This window comes from Condylostylus longicornis, unplaced genomic scaffold (genome assembly GCF_029603195.1).
Source record: "Condylostylus longicornis isolate FDR11 unplaced genomic scaffold, ASM2960319v2 ptg000010l, whole genome shotgun sequence".
In the NCBI taxonomy this organism is placed as follows: Eukaryota; Metazoa; Arthropoda; class Insecta; order Diptera; family Dolichopodidae; genus Condylostylus; species Condylostylus longicornis.
Window position 1 is genome coordinate 10643577 of NW_026577979.1, and position 24260 is coordinate 10667836.

The 24260-nt window shown below is 25.2% G+C and overlaps 1 long non-coding RNA gene across 2 annotated transcripts; it reads left to right on the top strand.

Moving 5' to 3' along the window:
- The first annotated feature begins 7462 nt into the window (after window positions 1-7462).
- LOC129619126 (uncharacterized) lies at window positions 7463-24203 on the top strand. Of its 2 annotated transcripts, XR_008697845.1 has the most exons (4): window positions 7464-7556; window positions 7715-7790; window positions 8036-8380; window positions 24064-24203. It is a non-coding gene; the product is annotated as an uncharacterized LOC129619126 (long non-coding RNA). The 2 variants fall into 2 exon arrangements; XR_008697844.1 differs by lacking the exon at window positions 7715-7790 and having other exon boundaries at window positions 7463-7556.
- Window positions 24204-24260: the final 57 nt, after the last annotated feature.

A 24260-nucleotide genomic window follows, 5' to 3' on the forward strand; every position in this document is an offset into this window, starting at 1 on the left:
ACCCGAAGTTTAGGAGAATAGAGTGTTGGCGGCACAACTCAATACAAAATATTCAACTTAGTTCTTCATATTTTTAAATTCCAGTCAAATATTTCAATAAGACAAATTTATTTTGACGCAATTCAGTAAATATTTTGAATATAAAATAAAGGTTTTCACTTACCTTTGACTTCAAGTCCTAAATATGAGTTTATACAATATTAATATAATAATTTTTCTTTTCTTTATGGTATAAATATAACCATACCAAGAATAAAAAGGTCAAAGTAACTCAAAAAATCACGATTTTGAAATATTTAACGTTTAAAACAGCTATTTTACAGGAATTCTAATTAAGAAGAAGGGTTGATTTCAAAATTAAGTTTATTTTGCTTATCCGCGTCTCAACCATTTAGGGATATTTTTATATCTGATATATGTAAATATATGAATGAAGATATTTTATAGGCAAAATTGTCCTTTTTTACTTTTTTTGTTTGTTTTTCAAAGGATATGATATATAATTTCGCTTTGACCTTTACGAATTTTTAGCTTTGTACGTAGTGCAAATTACAATTTTTGTTATTATACATTTTATAAATTGACTAAGGACACAATTTAAAGCAACAGGATTTTATTTTCCAAAATTAAGTTTTAAGCTGTATAAAATGAAATTAATTTATAATGAAAAGATTATTATTGGTATTTAGAGTAGTAAGCCCAAAAATAAGTACACAAAGACTGCCATTAAACTGTTAGACTGACAAATGCTGAAAAATTAAAATGTTTCTACAATGTTTAATGAATTGCAATTAAATATAAATATGAATATCGGTATATTTGATAAATGTTCAACTTAGTAAAATCCGTTAATTTAATTAAAACGAAAAAATTAAAATATTTATTAGATAAAAATAATTTTTAATAACACTCTTAAACCCTTTCCAGTTACAATCATGTTCAAGACTAATAACTAAATAGTAAATCAAATTTCAACGGACAATTATGCATGCACAATATAACGAATCTCAAATAGTGGAAAATTTAAATACCTCTTTAAACTGCTAATTCAATTGTATAAACACAATATGGCCTTAGACCCATTAACCAAGCAATATTTTTCAATAAAAAGGATCCAAAATACAATGCATATTAATAAGTGTATAAGTGTAATATACAAATACACAAACATAATACACACAAGTTTAAAATTTACTTTTCATATTAATACAATTAAAATTCAAAACACAAAATCTGTAAAAAGTACATAACTCATTAAAACCTAAACTGATTTCATTTCAATTTACTTTTCAATTTAATTTGCTATTCTTTCGAAAAGGTTTGATTTAAAGTAGAACAAGATATAGTAAAATTTTAACATACAGAGTGCCTGTATTTATATAGTAGAGAATACTTCACTAAATTTTCTTTCACACTATATCAAAAAAACTGGAAGCGCTATACAAGTGTTATAAACATAACGCATCTCTTGTATCTCACTTTTTATTCATCATTTTTGGAGAATTCTGATTATTCACTTTTTCAGTTGAATTTTCTCACTTTTGATCAATGTACATATATTCAATACATTGAGTCGTATAATAATAAAAATACATAATACGTAATGGTGGTATATAATACGTAATGGCATACGTAATGGCAGTGGTACATAATACGTAATGGCAAACAGATGGTGGTGTACCATTCAGGATTGACCGTCCTACGTTCCACTAAAGGTACTGTGGCCACATGACCGGTTATACCAAAAAAAAAACGCGATCATTTGCTTCGATGTGCTTCTTCCAAGAACAACTTTTGTTGGATTTGGCTCGTCTTGGAACACCCATACGGTTGATTGCTGTTTCGTTTCGGGCTCATATGCATAGATCCATGATTCATCACCTGTGACTATCTTATAAACGTCTTTTGACGCACCGCGATTGAATTTTTTCAACATTTCTTTGCTCCAATCGACACGAGCCTTCTTTTGTGCAATTGTCAAATTTTTTGGGATCCATCGACAACACACCTTTTTCACGGCAAGATGTTCATGCAATATCTTATGTACGCTGGTGGAACTAATGCCCAAGGATGCCTCAATCTCACAGTATGTCACATGCTGGTCCATCATTATCATTTCGCGCACAGCATCGATGGTTTCCGGCAAAACGACCGAAATTGGCCGACCTTCACGAAATTCATCCTGGAGCGAACGGCGTCCGAAACCAAACTCTTGGTACCAGCGATTTACAGTGGTTTTTGATGGTGCTTCATCACCAAAAGTCGAAACAAGTTGATCGAGACACTCTTGTCTCGATAATCCGCGCCGAAAATCGTAAAAAATCATCGCACGAAAATTTTCACGGGACAATTCCATTTTTTGACCGAGATGAATTTTTCAAGTCACTGTAAACAAAACAATTCGCGCTCGAATGACAAAACGTTCTGAGTGAAGTTGTCCTAAAAAATGTCAAACTTTCCAATGGAAGTGTCAGATTGCACCTGGCAGCACTAGTATTGCTAGGACCCGAAATATAAATAGTGACCCTCGTATGATATTATACTCACACACATTCTTCTTATCCAATGAGAAAAGAATTTGAGACAAGGGAAAAATCCATAATTTATGAATAAATTTATAGTTTATTCCCTCAATTTTTGCTTGAATAAGTTGAATAATTATTTATATTTGTAACTTTTCATTTATTTTTGAATTGTGTAAAGTGTGGTTTCTAAAAAGACATTATCTTCTTGTTATTTAATCCAAAATAGTTCTAGGTAGTCACATCAACCCATAATTTAATCTCATAATAGATATTATCATTAGGAAATCTCTTAGGCACTTATATATTTCAAATACACACAATTAATGGGGAAACGAAAATTAATTTTTTTACTTAATCACACTGTCTTTATATAATGAAAACACAAACAAACAAACACTAATTTTACATGCATTTTCTTTTTACCTTTTAGATTTTTATTGATATGAATGGAAAAAATATGGTTCAAATTTTTTTCTGTCCTGCCAGTAATTAGATTTAAAAAGGAAAATTCCTTTTTTTATTTTTAGAATAAATATGTATATATATATATATATATATATGTATGTACATACATAATGCCCCAAATTATGGTATACAAATTCATATTATGTAAATATGTACGTACTATTGGGTGAATAAGTTTAAGTCAAAAAGTATGTTTATTAAAAAAAGGACAAAAATTTTTACTATCTTTTTTTGATTTGAATCTACATTTTACATGTCAAGTTTTTTGACAATTTAAATTTTTTGTTTTTTTTTTGTTTAATTTAACAAGTCCTTTTACATTTTATTTTTTTTATTAAGATATTTCAATTTGTACTCTATATACTTTCCCAAAAATTCTCATAAAATTTTTTAATTTGTTACAGACTTTAATTTACCGTGTATAGACTTAAATTACTGCAAAATAACAACCAAAAACTTATAATTTTAATTTTGATAAAAAAAATTCTTTTTATTTAGTATGCAGTTTTTTTTCGACATACTGTATTTGTATAAATAATAAGTACTCTATATAAACAGTCTTCCTGCCAGATATTTTGAAAACACATTAACTAATTTCAAACAAAAGATTACACTGATGTTCTATACTTCTATGTTATATTAAAATTTTAAAAATTCGGAAATTATTGTTATTAAAAAGCTCTAAAATGAGAACATTTGAAAAGTTAGACTCGTGTTTTAAACATTGTCAGATTAATTTTCGAGTAATTCTTTAAGATTGATATTAAAGGCAGAACATAATTTTCAGATTGAGACAAAATACACGGACGCAGACTTTTATGTAAATTCGTTTTAACAAAATTTTTTACACAATAAGTTTGTTTCATTGTTTGCGTATATGATAACCAACTTATTATCATTTAACCGTTGAGCTGCCAAGTTTTATATTCAACAGATTTCTAACTAGGACTTCATATTATTAATGCTGCTTTAATAATAAACATCTAGCAATTTAAATATTATAAATATTTCAATAATATTAATTATTTTAATAAATTCTATTTAGTAAGAACTAAAATTATTTATATGAACACAAGATTTAAATGGCCATATTGTAAATATTATAATTAAAACAAAAATTTATTTAAGTAAAAAAGTTTTCTTTTCCAAAAATTTCTTTACCCTCATTATAATAATATGTACATGTATAACGTATATGGTATTGCAATATTTAATAAGCATATATTTCTACTTTGTTAATTCGAAGAGAGACTACAGACATAGTTTTGTAAAAAGTTATGATATAAAAAAGTTTTAATAGTTTGTAAAAGCAAATTTTATTTAACTGAACTGTGTGTAAGGATATTAATTATAATTATGGACACAAGAATATTAGAAAAAAGACTTCCTATACGTGTATTAAATGAAAATTGAAAGTGATTCAATATTCAGTATTTCAAAATTTATAAAATAATGTGGATACTACCTTAGGTATACGATTTTAGTTTAAGCCAAATTTCATCAATTAGTTTCGCAGATATGTAAAATTGGCCCAAAAAAATTTTGAATTCCCGAGGTCTAATGCATCTCAAAAGTTCATCAATTCATGACATAGCACATATAAAACTTCATCAACTCGATTTAGCCGAACTAGAAATACACGTATGCAAATACGGATCAGAAGTTAACCAAGCAGACCGGCATCTCTTTAAAAATAGTTCATTTAATCCCTATACCGTGGAAGTAAATAACCAAAAACTCGACATCCGAGATTTGGTGCTACCAAAAATAAGTACAAAAATGAATAAGTGATTAATTAACTATGTGATTAAGAACAATATATTTAAAAAAATTACTAATTTTCTTACAAAAAAATATTATAATTTTCCAATAAATAATCGGAGAAATTTTCCCTCAAAATTACACACATTTGAAGGAAATAACTCTTTTAGATCCTATGTATTGCAAATTCTCATAATAAATAAAGTTATATTTTAATAATACATAAAAATGCAAATTTTTTCTCGACTTCCTTACTGTAGGTAGATACCTTCGACTTCGATACTGTAGATTCGAGGAAAATTACTATTATTAAGTGATAAATGAAGAGTCACAATAATAATATAAAAATCACTAGACATAAAAATAAAATTTTATTTTGGAAAAAATATATTTTACTGTACAAGATTGTGTAACTTTTTATGCTTATCAAACTTTTTTGACAATATTATTTAAAATGTTCAGATTTCTCCAACTAACTTTGCACCAAATTTTTTCACAATGAACGAAATTTGTCTTTCCATTTATACAAATTAAACCGAAAAATTGCACGTGATTTTGATTATTTCGTGCTTGAGGCAATATTAAATTATCATTCCCCACAACTTTACAATTTAATTTATTATTTCTAAAAATTATATTTATAACGAGCGTGATTGTGTATTTTAATCACATCTGTTATATATAATGTCGTCTGCGTAAAAATAGCGCATAAAAAAAGAATTTGAAAAATTCATTTTAAAAACTTCCTTAAATTCAACAAGTGTTTAACATATTATTTTTATTTTCACTTAATGTTCGATATATTTAGCTCCTTAAATCTATTCTTTATCGCTTCATTACCAAAAATATTCTTAAAATTAAAAATTATAGGAAAAATTTCTCTTTTATATTTGATTACGTTACTTTAAAAATTTGTTTTGGAATTTTAAAAATTTTTCTAATATCAAAAAATTTTGGATACAAAAATTGTCAAGGCTGTCTTTGACAAGGTAAAACCAAAAATTTTATCCTAAAATTTCTTTTAAAATTTCATAAAATCAACAACTTTTTCTCCCCCTCTTAAATTTTCTTTTTCCTTTTTGTACTTTAATAGAAAAGATATGTTTTAAATATTTAAGTTTGTTATATTTTTCTTTTAGCATCTTTAAAGTCATACATTCATGCGATTATGTTTTAGCATGTATGTATATATTATAAATATGTATATATATTCATTATGGCAAAAACGTGCATACACATTATTACCTAGATTCATAAGTGGATGCGATGGCTGGGATGATGTTAAAATATTTCAGACAGAATTTTTCTTATTCTATCAATTTTTCCTTTCTCTCACAAAAAAAAACATAAATTTATTTTCGTAACAGTATTGGTGTGCGGCTATTATGTATCATCAATCTGATCCAAATAATAATTTAAATTATGATAAGAAGAAAAGCTTTAATATACATTGAGAAAAATCATAGTAAAAGCTCTCAAATACACAAGTTTGTTCTAACAAATATATGTCAATTGTTGATGCACGCATACACATAAAACAGTACAGTAAGGGACATGAAAAAATGTTATCAAATTTAAAAATAATTCTATAAATAGTAATCGAATTTTGTATTAAGTATACAATATCGTAACGTATAAAATTGAACTGATTTAAAATTAATCACAGTGATGTGGTTTTTGAAAAGGAAGCATATTAACAAACTCTGCATATTTAGTGAAATTTTATTTACAAGCGTAAAATTCATGACTTTTGAATTGAATAGTTTCTAAATTTTGTATGATTACAACAATTTTGAGGTCTACTTCATATCAAAGAGTTTATTTATTATAATATGACACCAATTGTGGATGTTCTTATTAACTTACGTTAAAAATATGTTTCATATACATATTTTTTTTTAATTTTCCCCTAAAAATATGCAAAAGAATAGTATAAGGTTCACTTTAAAATTGATCGCTTTACTTCAAATTTATTTTGCTTCTCCGATGATAAAATGTGTTTAATTTTAATTATTATTGAATTTTTTATTTATTTTAATTTAATGCTCTATTCAATTTCTTATTTGATTTTGTTTCACCTTATACATAATATATTTTTCAAAAATTATTACATTTACTGCTTTTTTCATTTACTCTAAATTAAAATTATTACATTTCTATAGAATTAAAATTGAAAATAAAAATACTTCGTATGAAGAATTTCAAAAATTTTAGAAGCAAATTATGCAATTTAGATCAGTGCACATTTCTGATTACAAATTTTAATCAAATTTCGTGGTAATTCATATGAAGGTATATACTGCTTATAAAACTTAGTTTTCACCCGAAGCGTGATGTATAATAATAAAATTTTATAAAAGAAATGAAAATGCTTCTTAATATAAATATTCCTAAATTGAATACATTTGTACAACTTATTGTACTATAGAAGTATATTTCATCTTTCTTTTCAATTATCATACCTACAGCATTTTAAATAATATTAAATGTGACATTTGTTTGTCTCTATTATCTACCTACCTATCTTAAATATATAAAAAAAATATTTTTATAAAATTACTTTAAAATAATAACATAGATACCTACACTAACATCCTTTACAAATTCGCACAAAATATTACAAATTATCCTTAGAAATGAGAAATTCTAGGCAAAACAAAAAAAAAGCTTTCCCCAAAAGAAATTCTTATAAACAGTTTTCAGATAACTTTTGCCGAGTCTATACGAGATTCTTTTGTATTGTTTGCTTGTACCGGAATATTTAAAATTTTATTTTTCTTTTCTCTTTTTGATTCGCAAATAACGGTAATTTGCAAAAGGAAAATTTTTTTTTATTCTTCTGTTTCATTTTTTTCTTGTTTGTGTTTTTTTAATTTTTGTGTTTTTTTTTTTTTGTATTTTATTGCTTTTATTATGGTTTAAGAATTTTTGTTATGACTTATGATGTTTCTTTCTCTCCATAGTAAATAATCAAGAATTAAGAAGTGAAAATTTTACTTGTCATTTTATTTATTTAAAAAAAGAAAGAAAAACAACAAGGTAAAAGTTAACGAGAATTGCCATTTTATTAAAAAAAATAAAATAAAAAAATGATAAAAAATTTTTTTTTTTTAATTTTCTATTTTTAATTTTTTTTTTATTGTTTATTTTGTGATAAACAATAAAATTGAAAATTCCCGCTCTTTTTATCCTTTTACATGATTCTTTCATTATTTTGTACTTTATCTACTTTTTTTTAAGCTTCTCTATTCTATACTGTGTTTGTTTTTTACCTATGGTTGCAGATTTATCAAAAATTTATCGAACTTTGAATAAAGACAGTGAAATTGATGTTTTTGTGACATAAGATAAAAAAAAAATTGGATTTTTTTCTTCATGCTTTTGTTTTTGTCTCATTTTAAATTATAAATGATAATAAAAACAATTTACATACATATAAAAATAAATAAATAAATAAAAAGAAGACATAAGACAAGATCAGAAAAAGAAGAAACAAATAATAAAAATATTCACAATTGAATTTTATGATAAAACAAAAAAAAAACAACAAAAACAAAAAATAAATGTGAATCAAAGAGGAAATAATAAGTGAACAAAGAAACAAAATATTTAGATATAACGGGGGATATGTAAGTCAATTTGTATACTTTAATGGTTTGTGACAGTTGCTTTTCCATACATATGCACATACATACATATATATTGTACACATATTTATGTAATTATTTATATTGCTTGTTTTTAGCTATTAGCTATTCATTTTTTGGCTTTTATTTTCGTTCTCTTGTTATAAAAATTATCGTTAGGTTACTGATTTGGAAAACATTTTGATATAGAATGATTTTATACTATATATGCTTATAAGAAATTTAAATAGGTATGTAGGTGTAGAAATTAAGAGAAGAAATTTAATAAACATCTTTGAGTAAAAGAAAAAAAATTTAAATTTAATATTTTATTCTTTAAGAATAATTAATTATTATTGAAATTAGAATAAAATTTTATATGGAAATATTTAATTAATTATAACTTTTATAAAAATAATATTATGTGCGCCTATAAATATGCTTTTTTGAATAAGATTAAGGTTTGTTATATGTAATTTTCAATTACATTAAAAATAAAAATAGAAAAAATTCTATTTAAATGAAAAAACAAAAAAAAAACAAACAAATTATTCAAAGATTGGAACTTGCCCAAATACATCAAAACATAAATTGGACTAAGTAGCTGCTGACTTATTTATAGGAGACAGATCCAAAATTTAAGCTCATTTCTTGACGTGATTTTCAGTTTCAAGATTTGGAATATTTATACGTTGAAAATATTTAATTGTTGAATTGTAGTTCGGTTTTCAAAATTTTACATAGAAATAGTGTTGTCTATAATTGCATATTATAAATAAAACAGAGCACATAGTTTGATTTTGTAAATATTACTTTTCAAAATTTTTTTATATGGAGAAGTTGCGTTAAATCAATTTAAATATATAGCAAGTTAAATAATGATTTAATGAATAAATTTCATAAAAAATTCTAGATCTAATTTTTATACAAAAAGGGGTGTAGGTTGTTTTTAGTAATCACTTACATTGTAAGTTACATATAAATACATAAAAATTTTATGCAAATTATCAAATTGCCGTCAGAATAATAATTATTATTTTTATAATTTTGTTTGCAATAAACTTTGTATAAAAAGCAAAGTTGAAAGAACAAATTTTACTTAAAGTTAAAAATAAGTAATACAGAAGAATAAAGTATATAATTTTAAGTAAATTAAGGTTGAAAAACGTTATTAAGAAATCTTACAAAAATTTTACTTTGTACTTAATTACGAGTATTATACTATCAAAGTTTAAAAGTCTCAACTTTAATGTTTTAAATGTGCTATTTGAAAAAATATTATCTTTTATTTCGTTAACATATTCTAGTGCTTCAGTATTGATAAATATCCAGGTTTTAAGAGTTGGATGGAGTAGTATTTTGTCCAATCAATGTTAATCAAATTTTAAATTCATATTAGAAGCGTTGTACTAACTAAAGTTATTTTTTAATATCGCGTACAAAAATAATTATACAAATTAATTAAAAAACTCATTCGAACATCGAATGAAAATCTTTACTGCTGAATAGGAAATAGTTTTCTAAAGCATTTTTAAATTTTTTTTTCTGAAGGACAATATTTGAATTCTTATGATATTGTATCAAGAAACTAAATTGAACAATAATTGGCGATCTAGAATTTTTAATTTTTTTCTGTTATTCATGTTGATTTTAGGATAATGTAAATTTAATTTACGTCGTCATCATCTCATTTACACTCATATAATGTCTTAATATAATTTTTGTATTTACATATTATGCGTCCAAGACAATCAGGCAAAGCTGCCTAAGTGAGAATTGTTAGTATATAGAGTAAATTAAGTTTAAATATTAAATGAAATTAGAAATATCTAAAGAATGGCAATATCAGTGTGTACGTGGTAAAGAAGATCGCCTATCAATATATTTTAATTAAAATCCTGTTGAAATAAAGAAGAGTTTTAATGTTATAAAATATTTTTTCAAAAAATAATTTTTTTTCATTTTGATTTAAACAACTTAAAATTGTTTAAATTGAATTAATTTCTTTAGAATAGTTCTAAAATTATATTAATAATACTAAGCCCGTTTAGTATTATTTAAGTTCCTTTGCCTTATAACCACAGACATATATATATTTCTTCTTCTACATCTACATATTAGTTTAGTCAGCCATAAAATGTAAAATAATAGTATTGTCGTTAATAGATTTTTGTATAAAAACTCTCTATTCTTAAAATTCTAACAAAAGTCTTAAGGATGAAGACAACATACTATAAGTATCTATGTTTTATAAACAGATCTTTATATATATATATATATATATACTATGAATAACTTTTATATGCATAATAATTTATTTTTTATAAGATTGTATTTTTTTTTTCTTTTACCATTATCTTTATGGGGAGGATTAATGTATTTGAATTAATGATTAAATATTGTTGGTTATTTGCAATATTATATATCGTATATGTACAAATATACACTTAAGAATTATAAGACATTAAATATAATTTAGAAATAAATATGAAGAATTTTATTACTATTTTTATTAAAATTGTTTATGTAATAATTACATTTCAATGATGTGTTGTCATTTAATGAATTCCGATCGTAATATTTTTATGATTAAAAAAATTTTCTAATTAAATTATTATAGTTGAATAAGAAGTTTATATCATAATTTTAAAAAATTTCCACTTAACGAAGAAATTTCATATATTTTTAAATTTTCAAAAGAAAAACCCTCGTTTTCAAAATTAATTTTTTTTTTTCAAAATTTTCTTAATACTTCAACATTTTCAGGGAAACTGAAATCCTAAATGGTTTCAGTTCCCTACATGAGTTATTTATAGAAATTATTGTTATTTCTTATATGAAATTTTGCCAAAATAGTTAACATTAACAAATAGTTAGTATTATTGATTGAACAATTCGAATTGAAATTTTAGCAAGAAAAAACGTTTGAAGCACATCACAAATTACAAAAAAATTCAACATATTTTAAAAATATTTTACAATTTCAGAAACATCTTCAATTATTATCGTCTACAATTCATTTTAAAGAGGAAATATTAATTTTTAATTTATAAAAAATATTACGATCGATAATTATTTAAATGACAAAATTAAGGATAGATATTAATTTTAGTGTTTAAAGTTTCAAAATCTAAAAAAATGGGTTAATAAAATATAAAATTAAAACAAATAAACATTTACATATATTGCAATTGTAAAGAATAAAATAAAACCCCCCATAAACCTATAAATCTTCAAATCACATAAGCGATAAGCACTTTAATAAAAATTCAAGAATTTTGTTTTCCCATTGAAATTACAAAACAAATTGTTTAAAAAGCGTGCAATTTATATTTCACATTACCTGTGAGGTAAACAAAAAAATGAAAGTAAACATATAAACAAAAATAAAAGAAAATATACAAAAAAAAAAAAACAAAGTTGAAAAAAAATTTCTGCTGCCTATCAAAATCTACTGAAAATTTTCTTCTAGCACAAAAAAATCCATGATTTATCACGATTTCCTTTCTCTTTTTATATATGATTTAATAAAAAGGTAAAAGTGAACACTTTGAAATTTTCTTCCTGTGCAATTTTATTTAGAATAGAAAAATATCCCTGAAGAATTTTTTTTTGCTCAGCTTTCTTAATATGTATTTTTATACACATACATATTTAATTCGCACATGTTAACAATTCGTTATTATAAAAAGAAACATAAAAAAAATTGTGGTTTATCACGTAATTTTGTATCTGTCACAAAACCGATGTTATCCTTTTATTATACAAAAACCTTTTAATATTTGATTTTTCATTTAAATTCTTATTTTATATAGTTTTGTTAAAAAACTTGTTTTAATAGCCAAAAAAGAATTAAAATAAACATTAAAAATTCGAAAAGCCTGACATAGTATGAAATTCGAACACGATTTCTTCTTTAATAACTGAAGAATATTGAATTATTTAACTAAATGGTGATTCTTTTTAAAAAATTGCTGTAAAATTACAATTCTAATCGAATACATTACAGACCAGAGAACTATTAAAATAAACTAATGCATGATCGTAAAAAAGCTATTGGTTACAAACATTGTTATTTGATTATTATTTGGTGAAGTAGTCAGACCCTTAAGCTATGCTGACTTATCCAGTTATGAAAAAACAATTGAAGAGGACATCAAATTGTCGTAGATTTGAAATAAATAGGGTAACGATTTGAATAATTATTGACACTCTGAAAATTCGTTACGATTATTGGCATCGCGATTTCCACAGTATTTTTTCGTAGTATTTTTCGATATATTTTTCGATACAATATTTCATATTTTTTTTATTCTTTTAATAATTTACAAACAAGAATACAATCTTATAAGTTTTAAAGAATAAACAACGATTTTACAAACATAACAGCCTTTATTTTAGGCGAGTAAATATCTAAAATCGTAAGGAATTTGAATATGTAGACTTGGTAATTTTTAAGATTTCTGTAGCACTCACTTTTCAATGCCATTGCAGGTTTTTTAAAGCAATAAATATTTTATTTTAATTTTTATGTACCACTAGTTGTACTTTGAATCCATGTCAACAACAAAATGCCAGTGTCAATAGTTGTTCACTCTAATTTTGTACTAATACTAAACTTTCATAATTCCACTTAGAAAAATTTTCTAAGAAACACTACTTCAAGGTGTCAATAATTGTACACGAAACAGTATACTTCAAATGAAATTTATAAAAATGAGATGATAATAAAAAATTTACAAAAAATAAAATTGATTTTCTGAAAGATTTTTAAAAGCAATAAAACTTTATTTAAAATTGAGTTCACCTTATTTTAGAGAAAAATTTGTTTAGTATGGGTTTTTAGGGAAGCAGCAAAGTTGGGTTGCCAGGAGAACCATAACTAATCAAAGAAACAAAAATTTTGAGGACAATTCGCTATTCAAAAAAGTGGAAAAAGAAAAAAAGACAAAATAAATACTGCTAAGAAACTGAAATCTTCATTAAATTTTTCACTACAAGGAAAATGGCAAATATTAGAAAAGAAATTTTTGTAATTAAAAGAAGATGTGATGTTTTATTCTGATATAACGTCTAAGTTTCCTTTAAATTTTGTTATCGGAAACATATTATATTTTATTACATGAAAATTTTTACGAAAATTCATTAAATTTCAACTTCATGGGAGAGCCCGCCCTTGTGAGCTGGAAAACACAAAAGAGGAATCAAGCTTATCCTAACTATAATATTAATAAATATTATATGTTCAGCAAATTAAAAATTTTCACTTAGACGTGTATTAGGATTGTAGGAATATTTTAGTACAAGGATGTAAATACATACATAATTATATACACATCAAAAACAATTTACTTAAATATTTAATTAATATCGCTTTAACTTCAACACAAATATATTTTATAAAAAATATATAAATATATAAAACATCAGTAAAACATCATATAAATGTGACTTTCAAGATTTTGAAATATGAAACCTTAATTTAAAATGATTTTTCCAAAAACAAAATATTCATGTAGATATTTTATTTAGCTATATATTGCATGAATTGCGAAACTCTTAACTAGAAAGTATACTAACAAGCACCATATATCATATTAAATATTTTTGTAATGCGAATTATATGTATATAGCTTGAATATATTATGTAGTGTATAACACTATAGTATCTAAAAACTTATCACAATTTATATAAGGAAAAAGTTCAAATGATATGCGTCGTCATTTTGTAAACAATTTATTCTTGAATTTTCTCATGTCCTTCTCTACGAATTTCTTGCTAAATCTCATTTTTACTTAATATATACAAGAGTATATTGAATTTATTTCTCATCAGAAAGTGTAATTGAATTATGTTACATTTATTATATATATACATATATTATGTACATTGGATGTGTATGAGTAAATAAAGAATCGAAGTTTATATACATATCTATATACATATAGATTTATAAACATATTATATTCTTTTATTATTACTATTATTGAAAATTACCAAAAAATGTAAATAAAAAGTTCAGTTAAGTTACATTAACTATATAAAAAGTAATTCATAAATTTATTACACACATATATAAAAATTTTATTATAATAATTTGTAAATGTAAATGATAAAGCAATGATATATTTATAATAATAAAAATAAAAAAGTAAGGTAAAATTTTTTATATTTTTATGTAACGTCGATATGATTGTGCTCTCGTAATATCATTACGTACACAATAATAAAAACAAATGTTATCAATAACAGTAATAAAAAAAATATCAATATTTTTTTTATGCTACACGCATTAAATATGAAGAAAAAGGCAATGCTATTCAACGGAAAATTAAATTTTCTTTATCATTGTAATTTTTTTCCAGAAACGTTTTGTATATACTAGAGGATTCTTATTTTTCAAAAAATATGTTAATTCGATTTTTTTAGGACTTTAGCTTTTCCTTCCTTAGATTTTATTTAAATTTTATTTTTAAGAATGTTTTTAATCAAAATTGGAAAAAAATTGACTTGTTAGTCGCACTCTGTCGGTGGGTATAGATTTTCAAAATAGCTATTCCTTATAAGATAGAAATAGAATAGAAAATTTTTTCACCCATAAATAGGTAGAAAAAAAAACGAATAAAAATTTATCGCCCCCCCCCCCTAAAATCTTGAACCCACATTTTTTCAAATTTTTGACATATTTTCTCTTTTAATCGATAAACAGTAGAATTTTATAAGTTTATAATTTAAACATGAATATTATTTCTACCTTCCGTCCGTTCCAAAATATCGCCTATCAAAACTAGCAAAATCCCATTTCTGACAATTGAAATGGGATTTTGCTTGATTTCTTTGAAGAAAAAAATTACTTCGATTTATTATAGTCTATTTCAGTTTTGTTATGTTCCAAGAAATTCTAATACAATACCATGACATTAAAAGAACAAAAAAGAATTTAAAGTAACGTTATTTAAAACAAGAATGTTTTTGCTTGAAAATGTGCTACTGCAAAAAGCTACTGATTTGATCTGATTTTTTTTTTTCATTTTCCTCAACATGTCTCGGAAATATAAAAGTTTTAATGTTTTTAATCTCATTTTATTTAAATTTTTGCCTTCATACAAAGATCGACCTCATCAAATAACTCCAATCTGCATATAAAAATAAGGATGTTAAATTAAAAAAAAAAATAAAATAATGTATAAAATTAAGGCAATTGCAAAGCGATTCATAAAATATTTTGCCATCAGCAATGAAACGCTTGGGTAAAGTACAAAAAAAACCAACCTAATCTGTTGCCTTAAAATGAAAATTATAAAGACAAATTTAAATATTTTGTAATTATTTTCAACGAAAATGTTCTTTTATAATATTGAATAGTTAAGAATATAATATGTCATTCAATTGAAAAATTAAGTTAATTTATAATTCTGCATTTCGATTTCAGAATACTTAACTCTTACTTAAAAGAGTACTTTTTTGATAAAAACAGTTTCCACTTAATTCAAGAATCTTAATTATAAGGACCTCGTAAGCATTAACTTGTCCGCATTTCATTTAAGATAAAAAGTTCTTAATTTTTAATATCATAGCAACGGTAATGCAATCTTGTTTATTTTGAAAATTTTCATTAGCCAAATTTTAAAATCATGACAGTAATGATGTCATTACGTTATTGCTGTCGATCCATTTCCTTTCATGAAAATTATAGGTAATAAAGTGGCGCTTTGCTTTATGAAAATTTATTTTACCGAAGTTAAAATTAAATATTTAATTTCCGCATACAAATATGAAGCCATCTATCAATATACGTTAACGTAACTTCTTTATCAACCCTCTGTCTACTAATTTTTCATATTTGACGGAGAAGTTATAGAAGTTTTAAGGGCGTATCTTAACTAGCAGTGTTCTATATTCTAAAGAGTATCAAGTAATATGTGAAAGTAAGTTTATTCCCAGGGAATTTTTGAAAAAAATGTTACGCATATATTCACTAATAATTTCAATATAACCAGAAAAAGACATATATATATACATAGTGATAATTGTTCTTTACATTATTAAATTATTTCACAAATAAACAAGTTATAAAAAACCTGAATTGAATAATTAATAGACTATTTTAATTCGGTTCTTTTTCATAATATTTACTTTTTTTAACACATAATTACATCCTGTATATAATATTGGCAATAAATGTATAAATACATAAATATTATGTGATAATGTTCTTAATTGAACGGTATACAATATCCTTAAATATCTTTTAAAATTCAATTTTCATTATTAATGAATTCATTTAAAATAAATTACCCGCATTTATTATACTCACTTTTTCGTTCTATAAATTGGAAATTTCAGGTTTAATATAATCATATTCAAAGCAAGATGTTCAAGGAATTCAATTTCCTAAACTGTTGTACAATAAGGAAAAACTATGTAACAAATCACAATGGAAATTATTTTCTTCTACATCAAATTCTTTTACAAAATTCCTTAAATTTTTTAAAAGTCTAATTTTTGTTTTGTCATTCAACTAAAAGTAAATTAAATTATTATATTTTGTTTTTTGTTTTACAACTAATTTTAACAAGGAATATTTACGTGCAATATTGTTAACTTTAAATGTTATTATTTTGTAAATTAAATCAATCAGACATAAGAAAATTAAATCGGGCATAATGAAGTTGAAAACTTTTTCTTATTCGTTAAAGTCTTAAAATGAAGAAAGGAAAAAGTAAAAAAGAAAAGTAAGAGTAGACAAAAAGTCTAACGACTCCGTGGTGATTACAGATGGAAAAAAATTCAAAAATGAAATAACAGTAAAATGTAGTAAATTACTTTTTAAATCAACAAAAAGTTACGAGTTAAATTTTTTGTTCAATGACTATTTTAAAATTTTGAATGTGAGTAAAGAAAAGATTAAATGATAATGAGCAAGGCAAGGACAAAATTATTGAATGTACTGAACTTAATATATAAGCAATTTAAACCTAAACAGAAGTAGACTTTAACTGATTCCAAAATGATGAATAAGATATTCCAAAAAGAAGGCGGAATCTGAAGAGAATACTTACTATTTTCAATAAACATCACAATTTGCAACAGTGAACTTTCATACCATTTCATATTGATTACTTCATTAAATTATCGCTACGATTGTCATCAAATCTGTAAGAAAAAACTTGCACCAAATTTGGCATTTCGAATTTTCGTAATGTCGATAAAACTTTTACTACTGGAAGAAATTAGATTTTCGCTCACACACATAGAAATAACAAAACAATTTGGGTGAAATCTAATATCCCAACTCTGAGTATGAAAGGAATGAAACAGTAAATTCATCAGGAATATAAGGGCTCGGAAACAAAAGTTACACCAGAGCTCGATTTTACATCATCATTTTTTTTCACTTGAAAGAAGATCTTGAAATATAAAATAAAGAACTGGCATTAATCCCAGCTGTTATAATCACATCCCTGCTGCAATAACAAAACTGTTGATTTCACTCCCTATACATTTTTGAATAAACATAATTTACAAATATATTGACAAGAAGAAGAGTTTATTCCCATAAGAGTCAACGAAAACTTAGAGCTTTCAATGACATTTATGTCAATATTAAGGAGAAGATTCAGGTTTACTCATATAATAATTGCTCTTTAATCCACATATTAAGTTAGTTAATTAAATAATATTGTAAATGTTAAAATGTTAATATCCAAACAAATTCCAAATAATAAAAGTTGTAGCACTCAAATCTAATATTAATTATTGTTTCAAAACAAAAAGTAAAGTTATAAAGTAAATCTATATATAAAATTTCTTATATATCGAAAACTTTTACAAAAAAATAAAAACTTTCGTGTTATATTTATATGGAACAAAACCATTTTAGTTATTTCCCGATTTACCTTTCTGAAGAACTTAAGCTAATGATGATTATGTCCCACGTTTTAATTAACGAGCATATTTAATAAAAGCAAATAATGATAAAGATTCTTAAAACTTAATTATTTTTTGATATTTTTTGAAATTTTTATTGCAAAAGTGTACACTTCGAAGCGCTGCTAATATTTTCTGCTACTATAACAAGATTTCTAATTGTCAGCTAAAATCCTTTAAAATCTATAGTTAAGAATTCCCAAAAATTAATTTTGTTTTGCTTGACGCGTTGAATAACTTTAGAATAATTAAGGTTTTTTCCTTTACAATATTTAAATTTCAGTATTGTAAAATTTATTTGAAATAAAATTATTTACCATTTTTAAATTTATTTTCCTTACACCTTTCAGTTCATTCTTCTTATGCGCTCAAATATCAAATAAAGTAATCATTTAAGCGAGATCTTAAAAAATAATAAGAAATTAAAAAAATTTTTCTTTTAAATTAATTCTTATTATCTTTTTATAACAAGCAAAATAATTGCAAAACTTAAGATCAAAGCCTAAAATATTGGTGTAATAAAAAAATATATAAAAACTTCAATCATTAACAGAAATTGCTCCTCAAATTATTTTTATGTTTTTATACATAATGGTTACATGAATGAAAACATCACGTTTCTCATCTACGCGCAAAATTTTGGTTACGTGTAGCTAAAAAATTAAAGTTTCTAAGGCAATGGATGAACGATTTACATTTTACTTGGAATTTTTAATAAAATGGTAAAAATTCAAAATTTGAATAAAATTTAATGAATTTTGTTAAAGAAAAGAGGAAAATTCACTTTTTTCTGTTTTTTTGCTTTTTTATATAAAAGTTCAAAGGATTAAATTTAAACAATTAACAAGAATTTGGAGAAATATTACCATTTAATTTTAAAATTTTTTTCATTTTATTAAGTTGCAAAAAATTTAAATTTTTTGATGAGTTGGAAAGTTGTAAAGAAATTAATTGAAAGCGGATAAATTTAAGGTTAAAGATTTTTCAATTTTAAAATTAAATGTTGAAAGAAATGAGAAAATATTTTCACAATATTGAGATAAAAGAGAATTCACAACATTGTAAATAAAAATATTGGTTTGCCAGTTTGTTTATTTTGTCCCGAATTCTTATTGTGATAACAAAATTTTTTCTCAAAATCTTTACGGGATTTTTAAATTGTATAAAAAACGTGACTTTGAATAGAAAAGAAATAATATACTTAATTCTACCCAATCTAAGATGGAAAACAGAATTTAATTAAAGTTTCCAATAATTCTTTATTAACAGAATTTTTTTTCATCCCATGGTTTTACACCCTGGCATTTGATATCAAAATACCTACGTAACATTCTAAACAAATATATCTAAAAAAAATGCATAAAAAGGAAAGTGTAAGTATTGAGTAAATAAAGAATATTGCACTTTCGTATAAACTTCACCCACAATAGATATGCTTCCCATACAATTGCTGTAAACCATTTATCAAACCAAAGCATTTTATATTTTCAATATTTTGGTTTTCTTCATTGTATGGATTTAAATTTAATTTGAGAATTTATTTAAGAAGAAGTTGTAATGTACAAATTTATTTAATAAATTTAAAACGAAAACTCTAGAACTAAAATACTTGAATATAAAATTTTCTTTTAAGAATTTTATTAGACTAAGCCCAACTAAAATCAAAAATTTTTAAAAATTTAATTTATTTAAACAAATTTTTTCTTATTTAAACAAAATTTCTTTAATTACCCTACTGGAAGCTAACATAAAAGCTCGAAAATTCTGGAAGAAATACAAACAATGCTTCAAAATATTTTCTTTTCTTCATTTTGATTCGAAATAATTCTATCCCGCCATACACTTGAATATACGACAATATATTTCTAATAATAGTTCTAATAAGAGTTGTGTAAACGTTCTTTCTACATATTAAAATTAAATTTAATTAAAATATTTTGTTATACAATTCTTTTGTCTTGACATAAAAAATTGTCAATTTTATTTCGTATTGGATTTTGAACGTTTTTATACCCTGCACTTCGTGAAGGGTATATTAACTTTGGTATGGAGTTTGTAACTACTTGAAGGAGTCACCTGCGGTATGGACATATATATATATTCTTGCTCAGGGTAAAATTCTGCGTTGATTTAGACATGTCCGTCCGTCCGTCCGTCCGTCCGTCCGTCCGTCCGTCCGTCCGATCGCACGATAACTCAAAAACGAATAATGCAATCGACACCAAACTTTCACAAGTTGCTTCTTTTGTGCCAAGGACGAACCCTATTGTTATTGGACCAATTCGGACAACGGGTTCGGGTAGCTGCCATACAACTCAAAGAGTTTATTTTAATTATTTCAAAAACTAATAAAGGTACAAATGTAAAATTTTGTATACATGTGTCCAATTATATTCTACATAAGCTCTAAAAATTCTAATGAGATAGCTGCACCGGTTCGGATGGCTGCCATACAACTCCAAAAGCAAATTTTTTATAATCGGCAAAATAATAAAGTCAGATTCATGAAACTTGGCAGTCGTGTGTCCAATTATAGGTCAAAGATATTTCTGAAGTTTTTGTGGAATTGCTTGACAGGTTCGAGTAGCTCCCATACAAGTCCAAAAGCTTACTTTAAATATTTGGAAAAATAACGAAGTTAGATTCATGAAACTTGGCAGTTGTGTGTCCAATTATAGATCAGATATACCTGTGAAGTTTTAGTGGAATTGCTTGACAGGTTCGGGTACCTGCCATACAACTCCAAAAGCTAATTTTAAATATTTGGAAAAATAATAAAGTCAAATTCATGAAACTTGGCAGTTGTGTGTCCAATTATAGATCAGATATATTTGCGAAGTTTTAGTGGAATTGCTTGGCAGGTTCGGGTACCTGCCATACAACTCCAAAAGCTAATTTTAAATATTTGGAAAAATAATAAAGCCAGATTCATAAAACTTGGCAGTTGTGTGTCCAATTATAGGTCAAAGATATTTCTGAAGTTTTGGTGAAATTGCTTGACAGGTTCGAGTGGCTCCCATACAAGTCCAAAAGCTTATTTTAAATATTTGGAAAAGTAATAAAGTTAGATTCATGAAACTTGGCAGTTGTGTGTCCAATTATAGATCAGATATATTAGCAAAGTTTTTGTGGAATTGCTTGGCAGGTTTGGGTACCTGCCATACAACTCCAAAAGCTAATTTTAAATATTTGGAAAAAAATATAGTCAGATTCGTGAAACTTGGTAGTTGTGTGTTCAGTTATAGGTCAGGCATATCCGTGAAGTTTCTATAGAATGGTTTCACAGGTTTGAGTAATTGCTATACAACAATGAAAGGTGCAGGGTATAATTCAATCGGTTCATACCGACTGAAACGTTTTTACTTGTTTACTTTTCAATTAATAATAGTTTTTACTTTTCAATTAATGCTGATGAAATAATTCAAGAAAAAAAGTTTCTTTTATTTATCAATGCTTAATTAAAAGTTTCTCAAACCGATTAATTCGATCCAATAAACGTACCACGGTAAAAACAAAATATTTCAAGATTTAAATTTCATTACCTTGAATGACAACTTTGTTTTATGGTGTAGTTTTCGACGAAAGGTTTTTAAATTAATTGATTTGTAATCAGAATTAGTTAAACTAAGGATAATAGAGACAATATAAGAGTATAACAAGTAAAAACGTTTCAGTCGGTATGAACCGATTGAATTATACCCTGCACCTTTCATTGTTGTATAGCAATTACTCAAACCTGTGAAACCATTCTATAGAAACTTCACGGATATGCCTGACCTATAACTGAACACACAACTACCAAGTTTCACGAATCTGACTATATTTTTTTCCAAATATTTAAAATTAGCTTTTGGAGTTGTATGGCAGGTACCCAAACCTGCCAAGCAATTCCACAAAAACTTTGCTAATATATCTGATCTATAATTGGACACACAACTGCCAAGTTTCATGAATCTAACTTTATTACTTTTCCAAATATTTAAAATAAGCTTTTGGACTTGTATGGGAGCCACTCGAACCTGTCAAGCAATCTCACCAAAACTTCAGAAATATCTTTGACCTATAATTGGACACACAACTGCCAAGTTTTATGAATCTGGCTTTATTATTTTTCCAAATATTTAAAATTAGCTTTTGGAGTTGTATGGCAGGTACCCGAACCTGCCAAGCAATTCCACTAAAACTTCGCAAATATATCTGATCTATAATTGGACACACAACTGCCAAGTTTCATGAATTTGACTTTATTATTTTTCCAAATATTTAAAATTAGCTTTTGGAGTTGTATGGCAGGTACCCGAACCTGTCAAGCAATTCCACTAAAACTTCACAGGTATATCTGATCTATAATTGGACACACAACTGCCAAGTTTCATGAATCTAACTTCGTTATTTTTCCAAATATTTAAAGTAAGCTTTTGGACTTGTATGGGAGCTACTCGAACCTGTCAAGCAATTCCACAAAAACTTCAGAAATATCTTTGACCTATAATTGGACACACGACTGCCAAGTTTCATGAATCTGACTTTATTATTTTGCCGATTATAAAAAATTTGCTTTTGGAGTTGTATGGCAGCCACCCGAACCGGTGCAGCTATCTCATTAGAATTTTTAGAGCTTATGTAGAATATAATTGGACACATGTATACAAAATTTTACATTTGTACCTTTATTAGTTTTTGAAATAATTAAAATAAACTCTTTGAGTTGTATGGCAGCTACCCGAACCCGTTGTCCGAATTGGTCCAATAACAATAGGGTTCGTCCTTGGCACAAAAGAAGCAACTTGTGAAAGTTTGGTGTCGATTGCATTATTCGTTTTTGAGTTATCGTGCGATCGGACGGACGGACGGACGGACATGTCTAAATCAACGCAGAATTTTACCCTGAGCAAGAATATATATATATGTCCATACCGCAGGTGACTCCTTCAAGTAGTTACAAACTCCATACCAAAGTTAATATACCCTTCACGAAGTGCAGGGTATAAAAAATGAAAAGCAATCGATGTCAAAGAGAATTGGAAAAATTTAAAAAATTGTCACTTAAAGTTTCTTCATATTTTCTTTATTTAAAGTTACGCTAACCCTGTAATCAGTTCATGCATACATCATGAAATTTCAGAGAAATTTTTAACATTTGCATCATATCAAATACGAAAACAAATACTTACATGAGAGTAATTGCAATTATAGAAACAGTTTTTCGATAAATTCTAGTCAAATTATTTAAAAAATACCAAATGATGATAGACAATGTAATATTTTCTAACCCTTTCAAGTGGAAAACAAATATTACTTGACGGAATTTATAGCTAAAATAAATCTGAACTACGAAAAATTTTTTAAGAAGATCTCTTCTGAAAACTTTAGGAACGTTTTCTAATTAATTTCTATAGTTTTTTATAAAAAGTTATACCATTTAGAATTCACATACATGTATAACGTAATTATGGACCCGTAATTTTAATTAACACTTAAATTTTGAGGTACCAGGGTGTTTTTTGCCTGCTTATAGATTTAATAGTGAACCCTGAGTAGTTATTAAAACTGTACCAGTTCCATAACATTGATTCTATAAAGCATCGACATTAACTATTAAAATTTTTTAAAATTTTCTAACAATATTACAAACAAACACATTCTTTTAAACAATTTTTAGAATATACTCGTACTCTTAAAAACTTTAAATTAAAATTAAACTAAATTTCTTTAAAAACTAATACAAGTTTTTTTTTCTTTTTTATTTTTTCAGGTCCATTTTAAAAAGTCAACATTTTATTTAAAATTTTTTTTAAATTAAAAATACAAGTAACTCTCGTTTGACGTTGATTCTACCTTGTTTTACTTTTTATGCTTTTAGAATAAAATTAAATTGGAATGCGAAGAAAAAACACCTATCTGCAACGTTAATATCTCAAAATTTTTGATTTATATTAAGGGAACTATTTT